A 21,431-nucleotide genomic window follows, 5' to 3' on the forward strand; every position below is an offset into this window, starting at 1 on the left:
TTAATTGGATTATTAATTTTTTGGGTGTTGAGTTGTTTAAATTCTTCATATATGTTGGATACTAACCCTTTATCGGATGTGTCATTTGCAGATATTTCCTTCCATTCTGTAAATTGCCTTTTAGTTTTGTTGAATGTTTCCTTCTCTGTACAGAGCTTTTTATTTTGATGTAGTTCCGATAGTTTATTTTTGCTTTTTTTTCCCTTGCTTCAGGAGACATATCTAGTTGCTATGGTTGATGTCAAAGAAATTACTGCCTGTGTTCTCTTCAAGGATTTTGATGGTTTCAGGTCTCACATACAGGTCTTCAATCCATTTTGAATTATTTTTGTGTATAGTGTAAGAAACTGGTTCAGTTTCTTTCTTTTGCATGTTGCTGTCCAGTTTTCCCAACACCATATGTTGAAGAGACTGTCTTTTTCCCATTGGATATTCTTTCCTGCTTTGTTGAAGATTATTTGACTATATAATTTTGAGTTTACTTGTGAGTTTTCTATTCTGTTCCATTAATCTATGTGTCTGTTTTTGTGCCAGTACCATACAGTTTCGATTACTACAGCTTTGTAATATAAATTGAAGTCTAGAATTGTGATGCCTCCAGCTTTGGTTTGCTTTTCAAAATTGCTTTGACTATTTGGAGTCTTTTGTGGTTCCATACAAATTTTAGGATTGTTCTAGTTCTGTGAAAAATGCTGTTGGTATTTTGATAGGGATTACATTAAATGTGTAGATCACTTTGTGTATTATAAACATTTTAACAATATTTGTTCTTCCAATCCCTGAGCATGGAATGTTTTTCCATTTCTTTTTGTCATCTTCAACTTCTTGTTTTATACTGTTAAGAGTATAGGCCTTTCACCTCTTTGGTTAGGTTTATTCCAAGGTAACTTACTGTTTTTGGTGCAAATGTAAATTAGATTGTTTTCTTAATTTCTCTTTCTGCTGCTTCATTATTGATGTTCTGAAAGAAACAGATTTCTGTACATTGATTTTGTATCCTGAGACTTTTCCTGAAGTCATTTATTAGTTCTAACATTTTTTTGGTGCAGTCTTTGGAACCCCAAAAAACTACATATAGTATGTCATCTGCAAATAGTGAAAGTTTTACTTCTTCTTTTCCAGTTTTGATGTCTTTTATTTCTTTTTGTTGTCTGATTGCTGAGGTTAGGACTTCCAGCAGTAGGTTGAATAAAAGTGGTCAGCATGGACATCCTTGTCTTGTTCCTGACCATAGGGGAAAAGCTCTCAGTTTTTCCCCATTAAGGATGATGTTAGCTGTGGGTTTTTCATAGGTGGGCTTTATTATGTTGTGGTATGTTCCCTCTAAACCTACTTTGTTGAGGGTCTTTACCATGAATGGATGCTATGTTTTGTGAAATGCTTTTTCTGCTTGTATTGAAATGATCATATGGCTCTTTATCCTTTCTGTTATTTTGATATATCACTTTGATGGATTTGCAAATATTAAATCGCCCTTGCAACCCAGGAATAAATCCCACTTGATCATGGTGAATGATTTTTTTTTAATGTATTATTAGAGTCCTTTTGCTAGTATTTTGTTGAAGATTTCTGCATCTGTGTTCATCAGGATATTGGCCTGGAGTTCTCTTTCTTAGTGGTGTGTTTATCTCGTTTTGCTATCAGGGAAATGCTATCCTCATTGAATGAATTTGGAAGTTTTCCTTCCCTTTTTCTATCTTTTGGAATAGAGAGGAATAGTATTAACTCTTCTTTAAATGTTTGGTAGAATTCGCCTGTGAAGCCATCTGGTCCTGGACTTTTTTTACGGGGGAGTTTTTTGATTACTGATTCAGTTTCTTTGCTAGTTATCAGTCTGTTCAAATTTTCTATTTCTTCCTGTTGCAGTTTCAGTTATTTATATGTTTCTAGAAAGTTATCCATTTTTGCTAGGTTTTCCAATTTGTTGGCATATAGTTTTTCATAATATTCTCTTATAATTGTATTTTTGTTATTTCTCCTCTCTCATTTGTGATTTTATTTGTATCCTTTCTCTTTTTCTTGGTAGGTCTGGCTAGAGGTTTATCAATTTTATTGAATTTTTTTCAAAGAACCAGCCCCTGGTTTCATTGATCTGTTCTGTTGTTGTTTTTTTTTTTTTTTTTAGTTTCTATATCATGTATTTCTGCTCTAATCTTTATTATTTCCTTCCTTATGCTGTTTTTAGGTTTTGTTTGTTCTTTTTCTAGCTCCTTTAGGTGTAAGGTTAGGTTGTTTACTTGAGATTATTCTTCCTTCTTGAGGTAGGCCTGCATTGCTATAAGCTCCCCTCTTAACAACCTCTTTTGCTGCATCCCAAAGGTTTTGGACCATTGTGTTTTCATTTTCATATGTTTACATGTACTTTTTAATTTCTTCTTTAATTTCCTGGTCGACCCATTCATTTTTTAGTAGCATGTTATTTAACCTCCATTTATTTGTGGTCTTCCCAGATTTTTTTCTTGCGGTTGACTTTTAGTTTCATAGCACTGTGGTCAGAAAAGATGCATGGTAGTGCATCTTTTTGAATTTTTTGAGGCTTGTTTCGTGGGCTAATATGTGATCCGTTCTGGAGAATGTTCCATGCGCACTTGAAAAGAATGTGTATTCTGCTGTTTAAGATGGAATGTTCTGAATATTATCTGTTAAATCCATCTGTTTCTGTGTGTCATTCAAAGCCATTGTTTCCTTGTTGATTTTCTGTTTAAATGACCTGTCTGTCGATGTAAGTGGGGCTTTAAAGTCCCCTACTATTATTGCATTATTATCAATGAGTTCCTTTATGTTTGTTATTGTTTTATGCATTTGGGTGCTTCTATGTTGGGTGCATAAGTATTTACAATTGTTATATCAGAAAATGTTCACAGGTAATGGTAAGTGAAAAGAGCAGGATATACAAATATACAATGCATAATATCATAATTATGGAAACATACCTCTGAGTCCTGAGCCTAAATGCTCCAATGTGCAAAGCATCTTACCCATCATAGGATATCAGGGCCTTCTCTGGAATTCTCTTGGTCCACTTCTTTGCCTGGCTCCTCCTCCTTCAGGTCCCAGATTAAATGTTACTTTCTCAGGAAAGCATTTGCTGACCCTCAGGGTCACTTCAGACTAAGTATGCTCCCTCTCCGGTGATATATTCTCATAACACTTAAATTTTCCTTCATAATACTTTTTATGATTACAATTAATCACCTTGTGGTATCTTTTGAATATCTGTCTTTCTCAATGGACTCTAAGCTTCGTTTGAGCAGTAACTGTGTCAGCCTTGTTTGCTCAAATACCTGGAACAGACACTGGGACATAGAATGAATTCAGTAAACACTTGTTGAAGAAATAAATGAATGAATGCATGCATGCATGCAAGGCACTGTGCTAACTCTTCATGTACTCTTATTGAGACCCCACAAAAATGTTATGGAGTAGGGAACATCTTTGTCACATTTAATGAATAAAGAAACTAAATCTAAGACAAAATTGTCCACAGTTATATAGCAAGTAAGTGGGACAGCTTAAATTTAAACCCTGATATCTTGAATTGTAGTGACCAAGCTTTTAGCCTCTGATTGTGTAAGTGGTTGCACAACTAATGCAACTAATAAGACAATTATATCCTGTTGAACTATATTGAATGGTTATATTCGTAGGCCAAATATGGTAATATATCACCAATTTCCTATTTATTAATAATAATTATAAGTGAAAATAGTGGTAGAAATGCTATATGTTTTTTTACATACTATACTACATTTCTCAAATTTTCTATACCAAGTATTTATTATTTTCTGTAAAAAGAAAGACAGTTATAAGGGCACCTGTGTGGCTCAGTCGGTTAAGTGTGTGCCTTCTGCTCAGATTGTGATCCTGGGGTCCTGGATGGAGTCCTGCCTCGGGCTCTCTGCTCAGCGGGGAGTCTGCTTTTCCTCTCCCTCTGTGTGCACTTTCTCCCCCTCTCTTTCTCTTTCTTTCTCTTTCTCTCTCCTCAATAAATAAAATCTTTTAAAAAAAAGATAGTTATTAAAATCTATTCACTCCAAACTGGTGAAGCTAGATCTCAAGTCCATTTATTTGGCACCAAATCCCAAAGAATTACCACTGAGTAAATAGACTGTGAAAGAGAACATCAGAGTTCTGTGTATTGCAAAATTGATAACTCTCTTGTGATTTGGTGTACAATTGACAACTGATCAACTTTTCTGGTTAATGTAATCCAAAGTCAATCTTTAAAATACATTTTTAAAATTTCCATTTGAAATTCTATGTAAAATCTAAGGCTGCAGAACAAGAAGCCACATTAAGTCTATACCATTGAAACTCTTAATGTATTTAGCTGGTTAAATATATTTCTTTATAATATGCCTTTCACCTTTTCTGATATTTTTTCTCACACTGCTAGCAGTCAAATTTATAGCATCGATTGAGTTTTAAAGACACATGTTTTATTTATTACAAGCATTAGTATTCAAGATAAACTTAGCTTTCAAAAGTTAGTTTTGTTCCTGAAAACCACCAAGGTAACATAATTTAAAATTTACGTCTATAGTTTTCATCATACTTTTTCTTTTGACTTCCCTTCCCATGATTGCTATCTTGAAATAGATACAAATGAGCAAGGACTATAAATAACAACAGGTTCTACCACTCTACTTGTTAAATACTTTTAACAGGAAATGATAAACTATCTTGGGATATAGCATTTGATAGGCATGGAATTAGGTCATGCTGCCTAAACACAGATCCTGATGATTGTCATAGCTGCTGGCTCCATATAAGTCTGCTTCAGCTGCCCTTTATACACTGGGTCCTAAGTGATTATACAGGGCCATTCTTACATATTACCTACCAGTCTTGAATGAGTGAACAGCCTGTACCCTACCTGGATTCTTAATTTTTAGCTGTTGTTTTTTGATGATCACCTTGGACTTTTTGGCCCTGACCTTACAGATGACCTTGATTATTCTTCCTTTGCACATTGTCCTTAAAGACCAGCCTTTGCCAAATTATTTCCCCTTAAGCCCTCTACATGTCTTAAAGTAAAACTTTCATTGCCCCTTTTAAAGGGGCCCCAGCATAATTTCTCTCTGAAAATTTTAGGAATTTTAGTGAATTTTAATAACTAGATTTAAATAACCTGACTTGGCTTTCCTTTTTCCTTCATTGATCACATGCATGTTGAGTTTGTGTTATCTGAAGAGGAGTGAGCTAAGTCTTAAGAGGGAAGACAAAATACACTTAAACAATAGTCCTTGCCTAACAGTATTGTATACTTTAGTTAAATTAGTAATAATTTGCTATGGTTCATCTGCAGAAATCAGTCTGTATCCTTTTGGATGGAACCTGGCCAAATTCAAGCAAATAACAAACAAAAATTTAAAAACATTTTCTAAGCTTAAAATATTAAAGTTGATTTTGAAAATTCACTCCAAAAGGGAATTCAAAAACTGAGTAATTTAAAAATCTTATTTAACATCTCAACAATTTAAAATATGACAAAACTTAGTAACCCACTTGTTTCTTCACTCACTCTTTTCTGAATGATGTCAATGCTGTAAGACTCATTTTTAAAATCTTTAATTTCCTTCCTTCAAAATCCTTAATTTCCAATCTTCAATTATGAGTTGTCCTCTGAATTTCAGATGTAACTAGAGTTAGAGTAATGTAATTGCCCAGTTATTCATGCTAATCATTCTTATCAATTTTTCTCTCCACAAATAGGTTACGACTCCTTGAGAATAGAAAGGGTGTTTTCTATCTTTATGTCCTCAGACCCTAGCACAGTGGTATTCCTCACTACGGACCACTTGATAGGGAGTTTAGAAATTGCTTCTGTTATATATAATTTGGCAAAATTGAAGATTTGGACATTTTGAACAATAAGCTTAGAATCACACAATCTTAGAACCTTTAAGCATTAGGAATTTTAAGGATTAATATGACAAATTCTTCACGGTACAGATAAGACTGAGATTTAAATGGAGACAGTATGGATCACACATTCCTGGTAGATTTTATCTCAGTGTCTTTGATATCCTTTCTTATTCTGTTTCCTCAAACTTTAAGTGGAATATATGTGTTGTGATGGTTCTCATTTGTTAAAAGATATTAAAAGAAAGTGTCTCATTTTTGCTTTGGTCAGAAAGGCAGAAACTTTAGGAATTTGAAGCAGGAAGGGATTAAATTCAAGAAACACAAGGCTCACACCACCATTGGAAAGCCTAGCGAAACAAAATTCAGGAAAGAAGGCTATTAGCTTTCAGGTTCACTGCTAACTTTGGAGTCAGGGAGCTGCCATCACTGATCAGACTATCTCCAACACCAAGGTGGCTGAGTTCCAGGAAAACAGCAGAGGCCTTTATAAGAACTTTTGTATGGTGAAGTTCAGGCATTTATTTGCTTCCTACTGTTCATGAGCAATAGCGTCTGCATCTCTTTCACCTTCTAAATGTTATGCAAATGTTTGTAAATCGCAGAATCTGAACTGGAAAAAGAAATTTATTCTTCTATTTGCATCTTATTAGTTTTCTATTCCAACAGTTTGGTGCCTTTCCACACACCTCAATAGCTCACAAATGATCAACCTGCTATGCCACTGAACGGTAATTGATGTTTATAATAGAATTGTTAGTGCTGGAAGGAACTGGAACTAAATTGAACCCATCTTCTCATTTAAAAGATCAAAATGGGTTTGGAGAGCCACTTTTTTAAAACCTACTTCCTTGGCTAGAGATGGAGGGTTTTCCACTACATGTGGCTCTGAACCTACTCATTGCTCTATGCTTACAGTCAATTTAATTTTATGACTTTCTGATTTAATGAGATAAGTACTTCTTATGCCTGATTACTTAGTGCTAAGACCACATTTTAGTTTTTATAAGACACACTTCAAAAATTTTTACTCGGTCTTATCCCATATGTACAGACTGAAAAGGAGTTAAGACTGCTCATTGCTGTTCCAAGATGAACTCACCATTTTATCTGATGACTTACAAACGGGAAAGTTGACCAATAAATCTATTTAATCAGGTCTCTCAATATTGTGAATGACCCTCCTGGTAGCGAGATATTATAAGTCTATTGTGACCACTTCTCATTTTTACTTGTTGTTCTGGATGGAACTTGCTGTGGCACTAGGGCTTTCTTAAGAATAAACCATTCCAAAATCACACTGTTATTATAGGTTGCTTTGTCCTCAGGCTTTCCAGTATTCCTTTTGGGCTATTGGTCTTTCAACATGCAGTTAGGGGATTAAAGTAAATCATTTAATCCATGCAGCATGTCACTCAATAGTATACTTTTGGAAATTGTTTCCACAGGAGCACCAGTGAAAGCAGCCAGTCTGAGATATTGACACTATAGAAAAAACTGACAGCTTACTCCTTGTATTGATTCTACTCTTCTCTACAAATATAGACTCCGTTCCCTACCACAGCTTTGTAAGTGGTGACTGCTGAGGTTTCTAAATTGCTTTGTAAATTATTTATTACTTGACACCTTGTAAAGACCTCTTTTCTTCTTGTCTGACTTGCTTGTGATTTCTAAGGTCTCCTACAGATTGAAAGGTCTCAGTGTATACTGACCACACCTTCCTATAGGTTTTTCTTATTACTTTATGTTGGAAATAGGACTTGTTCTACCATATCATGATCATGCCTGTTGTCATTCTTATGCCTGCTCTGCTGTCTACAGATTGTCAGAAATGCTTATATACACATGTTCCCCATTGAGTGCTGGACAGGCTGGTAATTTGGAGCCTGGTCCTGGGCAACTAAGTAACACATTTTCAAATTTAAAAACTTTTATAATATTTGAAGGCCATTTATTTAATATTGGAGGAAACAGCTTTTATCAGTAAAAATTGTCAGATCAGATACACATTTAATTCACATACATTGATATAGTAGAGTCAATGTTCTGAAAAAATTTGCAGATGCTTTTTAAAAATTTATTCTCTTCTTACTTCAGTTTTCTCTTATGATTCTGTGTACCATAGAAATTTTAAGGTTCATAATATAGATAATAAAAAACAGACTTTTGTGTCAAGTAAACCAGGCAGTTTGGAGATTGTGACTGCCTGATATTAGCTGACTGAAATCATACACACAAATACAAAAATACTCAACAGACAAAGCTCTGTGCTTAACAGTATGAGTTTCTTCCTCCCTTTCTCCCTGGTTTCCTTGGACTTTTCAAGGTTATCTCCACCATTTATGAGCTTCTGTGACTTGACAAAAGTAACGTAGGCTTTGTACATAACAGTTTCTTCTATAAAAGGAAATAATAATAACAACTACCCAAAGGGTGATTGGAAGAATAAATGTGATAATATATGGTCTTAGAACAAGCACATATTAGGTCTATATCATGATTATGATATAACTGGTACATAATTTTTGCTAAATAACTTAATTTTATGATGTTTATATTTTTATAAAATACCAATAGATACTTGTTGAGAATAAAGAAAATATGCAGTGAATAATGGTACATTAAAACCATAGCATCTTTTAGGAAATTTTTTTCTAATTACAGAAATTTAAGGAGCATGAAAACATACTTGTACGATCACTGTAATTCTCAATGAAATCAGGAATACAAATCTGTTGGAAGACACAGTTTTAGATCCATTATGAAGATTTATAAGCAGAGGAAGCCAGCTATTTCCAGACAGACTGATGTGGGCAAGAGAGAACACAGGAAAAGCAAAGGTGGAAACCAGCAAGCATCTTTAGAGAATGAGGCCATCGTAGCCATTACACATCAAGTCTGTTTCAGTGATATTCTTCCCAGGCAAAGTTTAGTCCAGGGCAATGTTGATTTTTTTGTCCACTGTTTTGTGCCAACATACATTGTTATGACCTTGATTCATTCTTTCCCTGCATACTTTAATGGCAATTGCTTTTTTTAAATTTTATTATGTTATGTCACCATACATTACATCATTAGTTTTTGATGTAGTGTTCCATGATTCATTGTTTGCATATAACACCCAGTGCTCCATTCAGTACGCACCCTTTTTAATACCCATCACCAGGCTAACCCATCCCCCCACCCCCCTCCCCTCTAGAAGCCTCAGTTTGTTTCTCAGAGTCCATAATCTCTCATGGTTTGTCTCCCCCTCCGATTTCCGCCCCCTTCATTTATCCCTTCCTACTATCTTCTTCTTTTTTTTCTTTTTAACATATAATGTATTATTTGTTTCAGAGGTACAGGTCTGTGATTCAACAGTCTTACACAATTCACAGCACTCACCATAGCACATACCCTCCCCAATGTGTATCACCCAGCCACCCATCCCTCCCACCCCCACTACTCCAGCAACCCTCAGTTTGTTTCCTGAGATTAAGAATTCCTAATATCAGTGAGATCATATGATACATTTCTTTCTCTGATTGACTTATTGCTTTAGCATAATACCCTGTAGTTCCATCCACGTTGCAAATGGCAAGATTTCATTTTTTTGATGGCTGCATAATATTCCATTGTATATATATACCACATCTTCTTTATCCATTCATCTGTCGATGGACATCTTGGTTCTTTCCATAGTTTGGCTATTTTGGATATTGCTGCTATAAACATTGGGGTGCACATACCCCTTCGGATCCTTACATTTGTATCTTTGGGGTAAATACCCAGTAGTGCAATTGCTGGATCGTATGGTACTCTATTTTCAACTTTTTGAGGAACCTCCATACTGTTTTCCAGAGTGGCTGCACCAGCTTGCATTCCCACCAACAGTGTAGGAGGGTTCCCCTTTCCCTGCATCCCCGCCAACATCTGTTGTTTCCTGACTTGTTAATGTTCGCCATTCTGACTGGTGTGAGGTGGTATCTCATTGAGGTTTTGATTTGGATTTCCCTGATGGCGAGCGATGTTGAGCACTTTTTCATGTGTCTGTTGGCCATTTGGATGTCTTCTTTGGAAAAATGGCTGTCCATGTCTTCTGCCCATTTCTTGATTGGATCATTTGTTCTTTGGGTGTTGAATTTGATAAGTTCTTTGTAGATTTTGGATACTAGCCCTTTATCTGATATGTCATTTGCAAATATCTTCTCCCATTCTGTCGGTTGTCTTTTGGTTTTGTTGACTGTTTCTTTGGCTGTGCAAAAGCTTTTTATCTTGATGAAATCCCAATAGTTCATTTTAGCCCTTGCTTCCCTGGCCTTTGGCGATGTTTCTAGGAAGAAGTTGCTGCGGCTGAGGTCGAAGAGGTTGCTGCCTGTGTTCTCCTTTAGGGTTTTGATGGACTCCTGTCTCACGTTTAGGTCTTTCATCCATTTTGAGTGTATTTTTGTGTGTGGTGTAAGGAAGTGGTCCAGTTTCATTCTTCTGCATGTGACTGTCCAATTTTCCCAACACCATTTGTTGAAGAGACTGTCTTTTTTCCACTGGACATTCTTTCCTGCTTTGTCGAAGATTAGTTGACCATAGAGCTGAGGGTCCATTTCTGGGCTCTCTATTCTGTTCCATTGATCTATGTGTCTGTTTTGTGCCAGTACCATACTGTCTTGATGATAACAGCTTTGTAATAGAACTTCAAGTCCGGATTTGTGATGCCACCAGCTTTGCTTTTCTTTTTCAATATTCCTCTGGGTATTCAGGGTCTTTTTTGGTTCCATACAAATTTTAGGATTATTTGTTCCGTTTCTTTGAAAAAAGTGGATGGTATTTTGATAGAGATTTCATTAAATGTGTAGATTGCTCTAGGTAGCATTGACATCTTCACAATATTTGTTCTTCCAATCCATGAACATGGAACGTTTTTCCATTTCTTTGTGTCTTCCTCAATTTCTTTCATGAGTATTTTATCGTTTTCTGAGTACAGATTCTTTGCCTCTTTGATTAGATTTATTCCTAGGTACCTTAGGGTTTTGGGTGCAGCTGTAAATGGGATCAACTCCTTAATATCTCTTTCTTCTGTCTTGTTGTTGGTGTATAGGAATGCCACTGATTTCTGTGCATTGATTTAATATCCTGCCACTTTACTGAATACCTGTCTGAGTTCTAGCAGTTTTAGGATGGAATCTTTTGGGTTTTCCACATAAAGTATCATATCATCTGCAAAGAGTGAGAGTTTGACTTCCTCTTTGCTGATTTGGATGCCTTTGATTTCTTTTTGTTGTGTGATTGCTGTGGCTAGGACTTCTAATACTATATTGAATAGCAGTGGTGATAGTGGACATCCCTGCAGTGTTCCTGACCTCAGGGGGAAAGCTCTCAGTTTTTCCCCATTGAGAATGATATTCGCTGTAGGTTTTTCATAGATGGCTTTTATGATATTGAGGTATGTACTCTCTATCCCTATACTCTGAAGAGTTTTGATCAAGATAGGATGCTGTAGTTTGTCAAATACTTTTTCTGCATCTATTGAGAGGATCATAGCATTCTTGTTCTTTCTTTTATTAATCTATTGTATCACCTTGATTGATTTGCAGATGTTGAACCAACCTTGCAGCCCAGGGATAAATACCACTTGGTCGTGGTGAATAATCCTTTTAATGTACTGTTGGATCCTCTTGGCTAGTATTTTGGTGAGAATTTTTGCTTCCATGTTCATCAAGGATATTGGTCGGTAATTCTCCTTTTTGATGGGGTCTTTGTCTGCTTTTGGGATCAAGGTAATGGTGGCCTCATAAAACGAGTTTGGAAGTTTTCCTTCCATTTCTATTTTTTGGATCAGTTTCAGAAGAATAGATATTAATTCTTCTTTAAATGTTTGGTAGAATTCCCCTGGGAAGCCATCTGGCTCTGGGCTCTTATTTGTTGGGAGATTTTTGATGACCGCTTTTTTTTTTTAAAGATTTATTTATTTATTTATTTGAGAGAGAGAATGAGAGAGAGAGAGCACGAAAGGGAAGAGGGTCGGAGGGAGAAGCAGACTCCCCGCTGAGCAGGGAGCCTGAATCGGGACTTGATCCCGGGACTCCAGGACCATGACCCGAGCCGAAGGCAGTTGCCCAACCAACTGAGCCACCCAGGCACCCTGCTTCAATTTCCTTAGTGGTTATAGGTCCGTTCAGGTTTTCCATTTCTTCCTGGTTCAGTTTTGGTAGTTGATACATCTCTAGGAATGCATCCATTTCTTCCAAATTACCTAATTTGCTGGCATATAGTTGCTCATATATGTTCTTATAATGGTTTGTATTTCTTTGGTGTTGGTTGTGATCTCTCCTCCTTCATTCATGATTTTATTTATTTGGGTCATTTCTCTTTTCTTTTTGATAAGTCTGGCCAGGAGTTTATCAATCTTGTTAATTCTTTCAAAGAACCAGCTCCTAATTTCGTTGATATGTTCTACTGTTTTTTTGGTGTCTATTTCATTGATTTCTGCTCTGATCTTTATTATTTCTCTTCTCCTGCTGGGTTTAGGTTTTATTTGCTGTTCTTTCTCCAGCTCCTTTAGGTGTAGGGTTAGGTTGTATATTTGAGACCTTTCTTGTTTCTTGAGAATGGCTTGTATTGCTATATACTTTCCTCTTAGGATTGCCTTTGCTGCATCCCAAAGATTCTCAACAGTTGTGTTTTCATTTTATTGGTTTCCATGAATTTTTTTAATTCTTCTTTAATTTCCCGGTTGACTCATTCATTCTTTAGTAGGATGCTCTTTAGCCTCCATGTGTTTGAGTTTTTTCTGACTTTCCTCTTGTGATTGAGCTCTAGTTTCAAAGCATTGTGGTCTGAAAATATTAGGGAATGATCCCAATCTTTTGGTACTGATTGAGCTCTGATTTGTGACCTGGGATGTGATCTATTCTGGAGAATGTTCCAAAGACACCCCCAGATTGAAAGTGATGGGGTCAAAAACCATTTACCATGCTAATGGACACCAAAAGAAAGCTGGGGTGGCAATCCTTATATCAGACAAATTAGATTTTAAACCAAAGACTATAATAAGAGATGAGGAAGGACACTATATCACACTAAAATGTCTATCCAACAAGAAGATCTAATAATTGTAAATATCCTTGCCCCTAACATGGGAACGGCCAATTATATAAGCCAATTAATAACAAAAACAAAGAAACACATCGACAACAGTAGAATAATAGTGGGGGACTTTAACACCCTCCTTACTGAAATAGACAGATCATCTAAGCAAAGATCAATAAGGAAATAAAGACTTTAAATGACACACTGGACCAAATGGACTTCACAGATATATTCAGAACATTCCGTCCCAAAGCAACAAAATAACACTTTCTTCTCTATTGCCCATGGCAGTTGCTTTTAAAATGAGTTCTCTAGGTGGCTCAGTTGGTTGGGCAACTGCCTTTGGCTCAGGTCATGATCCTGGAGTCCCGGGGTCGAGTCCTGCATCGGGCTCCCCGCTTGGCGGGGAGTCTGCTTCTCCCTCTGACCCTCTGATCCTCTTCCCTCTCGTGCTGTCTATCTCTCATTCTCTCTCTCTCAAATAAATAAAATCTTTAAAAAAAATTAAAAAATAAAATTAAAAAAATAAAATAAAAAAATAAAATGAGTTCTCTATACCTATTTTCATACTTTACTTCTGGCTTGGAATACTTGTTTCTTAAAATCGTTGCAATGTTTCAAGGTCCAACTAAAGTGCTACCTTCCCTATAATCTTTCCCTATAGTTCCCACCCACTTGTTTCTTTTCTTTCTGAAGTCTTTTGGCCTCAATACTATGAATCACCCTAACCATTATCTGAGATTAGATACCATCCTATTGGTTAAATAGTTATCTATTGTAAAACTATTCTTCCAGCTAAAAATATGTAAAGCAAGGAAGATACTTTTGCTGTCCCTTCTGTAGCTACATAATGAAAGATTAAAAGGAGAACTGAAAAGCTGGTGAAACCGGAGAGTATTTTAGATAAAATGCACATTCTGGCACTAAACTGGAGCTTTCTAGTAGTCCTCTATGTTGTACAACATTTTACATATATATCCTACTGTCACCTAATAATAACTGACTTTACCACACTACTTCAGAGAGTACATAAAGCTTTCACATAATTTATTTCATTTATTTTTCAAAACAATTTTATGAGATGAATATATCCTCATTTTGCAGAGAAGAACCAAAGCCCATAAGAGATTATATGATTTGTTCTGAATTGCACTGAAGTCCCTTGCTTTTCTGTGAATCCCAGCTGACCTTACATAGTGGCTGCTTCATCCTCATGGTAACCACCTGAGGAAGGCCAGAAAGACATTTTCTAGCTTTGATTAGTAAGCGATGAGGTTGATGTCTCTTGAGAAAAAGTGAGAGAATAACTACCCATCCTAAGCAATCTCTACCTGTTCCCTCTTGGAGCCAGGAGAGGTGGGGGCAATTCTCTGAATAAGATTGGTTTGACACAAAAAACAGGTAGAAGCCTGTAGACTTACTATCTGCAAGAGATGCATGACAGAACAGAGTTGGGACATGATTTAAAATGTATATATATTATATATACATATATATACACACACACACATGCACATATACAGATATATATGAATAATAACATTAAAATATATGTGAAAACATGTATATTTATATTTCTATTGTTAAAAATAAACTGAAGCATATTAAAAATCTTGAGTTTATTTGAGCAAAAATCAGTTCTTTGCTACTAATTTCTTTAAGCCTGATTATGTTTTTATTGTGATTCATTTCCAAAAGAAATTTGAAAATTTGTCCCAAGTAATTAGGAGTATGTATTCTCTTATTTTCTCCGTTACTGCATTTCCTATTTCAAGCAAATTTGCAGACATAGACATCAATGCCAGATAATAGAATGACCATCCTCACTATATTAATATTTTACAAAGTTGAGTTTTCCAAGCAGCATCCCTTTAATATTTAAATTATAATATTTATTAAGATTACTAACTAAATGATTATAAACTTTTGAGTTCATTCATGAAAATTCCTTGAGTCCATACTTTGTTGAAAAAATTGTGGGAAAATCCAAGTAATATAAAGCATTGAACATTTCTACAAAAAACAGAGTGCAATGAGGCTATAAACATGTGTTCAGTAAATTAATAGACAGCATGAAAATAAATGATATAATAAAGTCAGATGAAGTGTTTTTGTAGGGTGTGAAGAAAAAGCATTCCTTGTATTTCCAGTACACACACACACACACACACACACACACACACACACGCAGCTGACAACGTAGAAGGAGACTAAGGAAAAATCATGTGGTAGATAAGTGAAAATTTAAGTCATTTTTATTGCCCAAAATAATGAGACAAACATTAATAAGGTTTTTATTATAGTTGCATAAATTGGGCTTTAATTTGTGACCATTGAAAATACCACCACTGACTGGAGATTGAATTTGTTTTTATTGAATGTAATAAATAAAGATTGTACATTCAGATATCATGAATCATGTGTATTTAGAAACAATTTTATCAAGGGCAGGTAGTATGACTTATTAATCCTTGAAATTATTGCCTAGATTAGTGCCTAGAACATAAAAGTGGTCATTAATTTTTTTTGAATGAACAAATGGTGGTAAAATGTAATATTTGAAAGGGCCAAATTTAAGATAATGTCATTTAACTCAGCATATGTAGAAATAAACATGCACTCAAATACAACGTCCATAGAAAATGTTTAGTTTAACAATAGTCATCTACCTTAAAAGGTGACAATAGCAATTTTTATTTAAGTTGATTATAAATTATGGCCTGCCAGTAATGTACAAGGTAATGTTTTTGGTGGTAAGGAAACTACATAGTTTCATGAAGTTTCATCTCCATCAAGCAATAATTATGATCCAGTAGGAAGCTAGTACATGTCATCAAATAACAAAAATCAAGGGCAGAATGAGATGAGTATCATAGAAGAGGGAGGAAAGGCAGTGATTTTGAAGCAAAATGAATTTATGCTCATTTTATGCATACTTGTGTGACTGGCACAGATGATATTTTTAAGATTTAAAGATAAAACAGTATCCTCCTACCCCTCTCATCTTGTCCTCTTCTTTGAAATCATCAACAATAGATTTCATATCACTCAAAGTCATACAGAAAACTCTAATATAATTATAATGTCTCTGAATCTCCATTTGTGATATCCCCATGTGGTGGTGGCATTCGTTATTATCACTTTTGTTACAGTTGTTAGGAATAGGAAGATAGGACTTTAAGGTATTAACCATTAATATGAGTGTTGGCCTCAGAAATCACTATGCTCAGGAGGTGGCAGGTCCCTGAGCATGCTGTCCACTTTGGAATTTGTATAAGGCAGGCACAATAACTTACATAAAGAAAAAACATTTCACGTTTTTTATAATGAAGTAATACGTACAAACATATTTTATACATACAGTGCAAAAAATAATACTAAAATAGGCATAGGAAGCCATCTCCCTGCCTAAGAAATAGAACATTATCAATATTTTTATATTTTTCTCTTTGCCCCTCTTATTTATCAATTGCATACTCCCTTCTTCCTCAATAAAGCCTTTGAATTTTGTGAACTTGTATATTTATATTTATAAGGATGTACTATTTATAATTTATAATTGAAAGACGTATAAATACCCACAGGAAAAAGAACAAAATATCAAAACTAACTTGCAAAATCTGTTACTTTTTCAAAAATAACTTCATATTTAAATCCAATTTTAATATTGCAAGTGATAATGCAGAAAATGTGGAAGGTACAGAAAATTATTTACAAGATAAAACTAAATTGACAATAAAATATACTTAAAAGTAATTGTTTTTGAAAATATTATTCTAATCACTGTTAGTCTTCATTCTTTTGGTTTTTGTCATGAACTCTACCTGACAGTTACTGGTAGGGTTCTAGAAGCTTCCTGAATGTATCTTAGTATTCTAATTTCTTTTCAACTTTGTTGATGTTACATTACCTTCACAACACTTGGGATATTTTTATTTTCCCTGCAGCCTTCAACTATTAGCTAAAAACATTTGCTATTACTATAGTTTCTCTTAGAACATTTTTAGCCTCTTAATTATTTTGAACAGCCTGTGCCAGAATTCTCCATCACTTAACGTTAAGAAGGGATTTATTCTCAAATGTTAGAATTCTTAAAGACTCCCGTACCTGTCATTACCATTTAATTTATAAAAAGGGAGAACCTCCCCTGAAAAGTTCAAAATTAATGTTATAAGAGTTTGTAACTGTCATGAAAGAGTTCCTGCAACATTTAGCTTTTGTTTCACAAAAATCAACAGGACTTAATGTTACTGCAATCAGAAAAGTAGGGAAAATATTTTCTGTATAGGAAAACATAGAAACAATGTCATGTGGAAATTATACTATAATGGAGCAATATCAAATATATCATTACTACATGTGTAAATGACATTAAAATAAGTGTAGAAAAAGTTTTGCTTGTCTCAGATATCTGCATAATGTTTTGTAATTATGAGAATTGCAGTTTTAGGGAAAATCTAAAGCAATGTTTACTAGATTTTGACATGTTGTCTTATCAACCAAGTACAAATTTTGTTGTAGAAAGTATATGTCCTCGGTTCTGGTGATCTATGATTCAGAATAGCCGGGTTAAGTAGAGTCCACAGCCCTTTGCTTGCTACTAGATTTGAATGAGTATATAAATGCTGTGTAGATGAGAAGGGTTTAATGACTGAGAACCAAACACAGCTGTGTATTTTTATTTGAATCTACATTAAAGTCATCCAAAGTTCCTCAGGTACATAAAAAGACTATTTTAAAATAAAATCTGTTCCCTCTATCGGCAGAAAGAAATGCTTTTGTGTTTGTGTGTTGTTAAAACATATTTAAATTTAGGGGCACCTGGGTGGCTCAGATAATTAGGCGTCTGCCTTCAGCTCAGGTCATAATCTCTAGGTCCTGGGATTGAGTCCCGCATCGGGCTCTCTGCTCAGCAGGGAGCCTGCTTCTCCCTCTTCCTCTGCCTCTCCCCACCACTCATGCTCTCTCTCTCTCTCTCAAATGAATAAATAAAATCTTAAGAAAAAACCATTTAACTTTATTAGGCATAGGACATCATATCTGATTCGTTACAGAAAGAAGTCCTAACTGTGGACATAATAGAGAAATTAAAAGAGGAATAAATCTCAGTACATAATATACCTAATAAATAACACAGAGGCAAAGATAGCATTGTTTCCTATAGCTATTGAAGAGGAGCACATCATTATAAATTCAGGGCAGAAAATCTTTATTTCATCTTAATTCCTATTATCAAATCTATTTTCCTCCTGGTTGCTCCCTGATCTTTCCTAGGTATCCTCATTTTCATACAGCACTGAAAGAATCTCTCCAGATATTTCTGTGTTTCTAGGTTTTGTTACTCTGTGTTTGAATTTATTCATAGGATTCCTTAGAAATTACTGTTTTAGTAAAAGAAGATTATGCTGTGATATGCCAAATCAACTTAGAAACTAAACTTAATTGCATTTAATATTAGCCTGGTGTCTTTGTTTTTAGTAATAAAAATTTCAAAAAAAAGTACACTTTAATATTTTAAATATACATATTAAAGAAGACCTCACTGGAAATTTCAAAAGAAACTTAAATTATTCATACTGCAGGTAAACACTAAGACATTTGGGAACCACATAGGATCCTTAAATTCCATCACATAATTACTTCTATCAGAGCATCAATACATAACTCTTAGAAATATCATGCTTAATGCAAGAAATGCATATATACTCTTATTCAAACAACATTGTCTATAAATCAAATTTCTCCAAGAGAATTGTATTTTCCCAATTATGATTATTTATTTTGGAGTATACTATTCAAAAGCCATATCCACCTTCTGGATCTTCTGTGTCAAGATAACAAATAAGAGAGAAAAAACAGTGAAACTCCACTATGACAATTACATGCCAACAAATTTAATAACCTAGATGAAATAAATAAATCCCTAGAAAGACAGCAAGTATACAAGCAGAGTCAAGAAGAAATAGCAGATCTGAACAGAGTTCCAATAAGTAAAAAATTGAATCAGTAATCAAATACTTTCTGCAAAGAAAAGCCCACAATCAGATGGCTTCAATGATGAATTCTGACAAGGATATAAAGAAGAATTAACACAAATCCTTTGAAAAAGCTTCCAAAAACTGAAGAGGAGGGAACACTTCTGAATTTATTCTGAGTTCATTATATTGCCTTTATAACAAAGATACCACAAGAAAACTACAGACCAATAACTCCATGAATAGATACAAAAATCCTCAACAAACTACTAGCATACCAAATAGAGTAACATAAAAAATGATTATGCATCATAACCAAGTAAGATTTATCTCAGAAATGCAACAGTAATCCAACATACAAAAATCAACTACAATCAATGCATACAAAAGGATAAGGGACAAGAACCACACAATCATCTCAGTAGACATAGGAAAAGCACTTGACAAAATCCAACACCCTTTCTTAAAAAAACATTTAACTATCTAGAAATAGAAGTGAAGTTCCTCCACTTTATAAAATGCATCTGTGAAAAGCCCACATCTATCATCATAGTTAATGCTTGAAGACTGAAAGTTTTTTTCCTAAATATCAGGAACAAGACAAGGATGTATGTTTTTGAGACTTCTGCTTAACATTTTATTGGGGCTTCTAGCCAGGGCAAATAGGAGGATGGAAGGAAGGAAGGAAGGAAGGAAGGAACGAAGGAACGAAGGAATGAAGGAAGGAAGGAAAGAAAAGAGAAAAGAAAAGAAATGAAAAAAGAAAGAAAGAAAGAAAAATGCATCCAGGCTGAAAAGGAAGAAGTAAAACTATCTCAATTTGCAGATCATGATATTGTACACAGACAATTCCAAGGAATCCCCAAAAAGCTATTAGAGCAAATGTGAGTTAAATAGGAATACAGGACACAGGACCCGTATAAAAAAAAAAAGTTGTGTCTTTATGCACCAGCACTGAACAAACCAAAAATGAAATTAAGAAAACAGTTCTGTTAACTATAGCAATAAATAAGAATAAATGTAAAGAGTAAATTAAATAAAAGAGTATAAGACTTGTACACTAAAAACTCTAAAGCATGATTACATGAAATTAAAGAAGACCTAAATAAGTGGAAAGACATCCCATGTTCATAGTTAAGAAGACTTAATATTATTAAGATGGATCAAATTGATCTACTGATTAAACACAATTGTAACACATTCCAGTTATCTTGTTTTCTGCAGAACTAGAAAAAGTGATTCTAAAATTCATATGGAAATGCAAGGGACCTAGAATAGACAATCTTGAGAAAAGGGACATAGGAGGACCCATGCTTTCGGACTTCAAAACTTACTACAAAGCTACAGTAATGGATAAAGAAGATGTGGTATATATATATATATCTATATATATACAATAGACTATTACTCAGCCATATAAAAGAATGAAATCTTGCAAGTGGACCTAGAGGGTGTAAAGCTAAGTGAAATAAATCAGTCAGAGAAAGGCAAATACCATATGATTTCATGCATATGTTAAATTTACAAAACAAAACAAAAGAACAAAGAAAAAAGTGACCAAAAACAAAACAAAGCAAAACAAAGCAACCAGACTCTTAAATACAGAGAACAAATTAGTGATTGCCAGAGGGGAGGTGGGTGAAACAGATAAAGGGGATTAAGAGTGTTACCTTGATGAGCACTGAGAAATGTATAGATTATTGAATCATTATATTGTACCCCTGAAATTAATATAACACTATATGTTAATTATACTTGAATTAAAAAAAGTTAAAAGAAAAAAAAAAGACTGTAGATACTGGCATTAAAATAGATATATGGATCAGTGAAAAAGAATGAGAGTCCAGATAAAAGCCATACATTTATGGTCAGTTGATTTTGACAAGGACACCAAGGCAATTTAGTGGGAAAAGAATGGTCTCTTCAACAAATGGTGTGGGGACATTTGGAAATTCATATGCAAAAGAATGAAGTTGAAACCCTGCTTAACACTATATCCAAAAATTAACTTAAAATGATCAATGCCCTAAGTATAAGAGCCAAAACTATAAAACTATCAGAGGAAAACATAGCTTTACATCTTCATGATCTTGGATTAGTCAATGTATTAGATACGACATTAAAAGCACTGACAAAAGAATAGAAAAACAAAACAACCAACAACAACAAAAAATAAATTGAACTTCACCAAAATTAAAAACCTTTGTGCTTCAAAGGACACAAGAAAGTGAAAAGGTAACCCACAGAATGAGTGATAGTACTTACTCACAAGTCACATATCTGATAAGGGCTTAGTATTCAGAATAAAGAACTCTTATACTGCAGTATATCATACAAAAGCCAATTACAAATGGACAAAGTATTTGAATAGATGTTTCCACAAAGAACATACATAAATAGCCAGTAAGAATATGAAAAGATGCTCTTCATCTTTAGTGATGACCCAATTAGGGAAATGCAGTTTAGAACAATAATGGGATAAAATTCACACCTACTATAATGGGTATAATGAAAAAGACAATAGCA

General features: G+C 34.5%; 1 protein-coding gene across 4 annotated transcripts in view; it reads left to right on the forward strand.

Moving 5' to 3' along the window:
- HNF4G (hepatocyte nuclear factor 4 gamma) overlaps positions 1-21,431 on the forward strand; it is a 129,793-nt gene that overhangs the window by 59,100 nt on the left and 49,262 nt on the right. The window contains exon 1 of one of the 4 annotated variants that reach the window (XM_027601985.1): positions 7,336-7,433. The exons of the other annotated variants lie outside the window; for them this stretch is intronic. The gene's annotated coding sequence lies outside the window, so the exon portion shown is untranslated. Of the gene's footprint in view, positions 1-7,335; positions 7,434-21,431 lie in introns of those variants that run through there. 4 annotated transcript variants of the gene reach the window in all.

This window comes from Zalophus californianus, chromosome 4 (genome assembly GCF_009762305.2).
Source record: "Zalophus californianus isolate mZalCal1 chromosome 4, mZalCal1.pri.v2, whole genome shotgun sequence".
NCBI classification, from domain to species: domain Eukaryota; kingdom Metazoa; phylum Chordata; class Mammalia; order Carnivora; family Otariidae; genus Zalophus; species Zalophus californianus.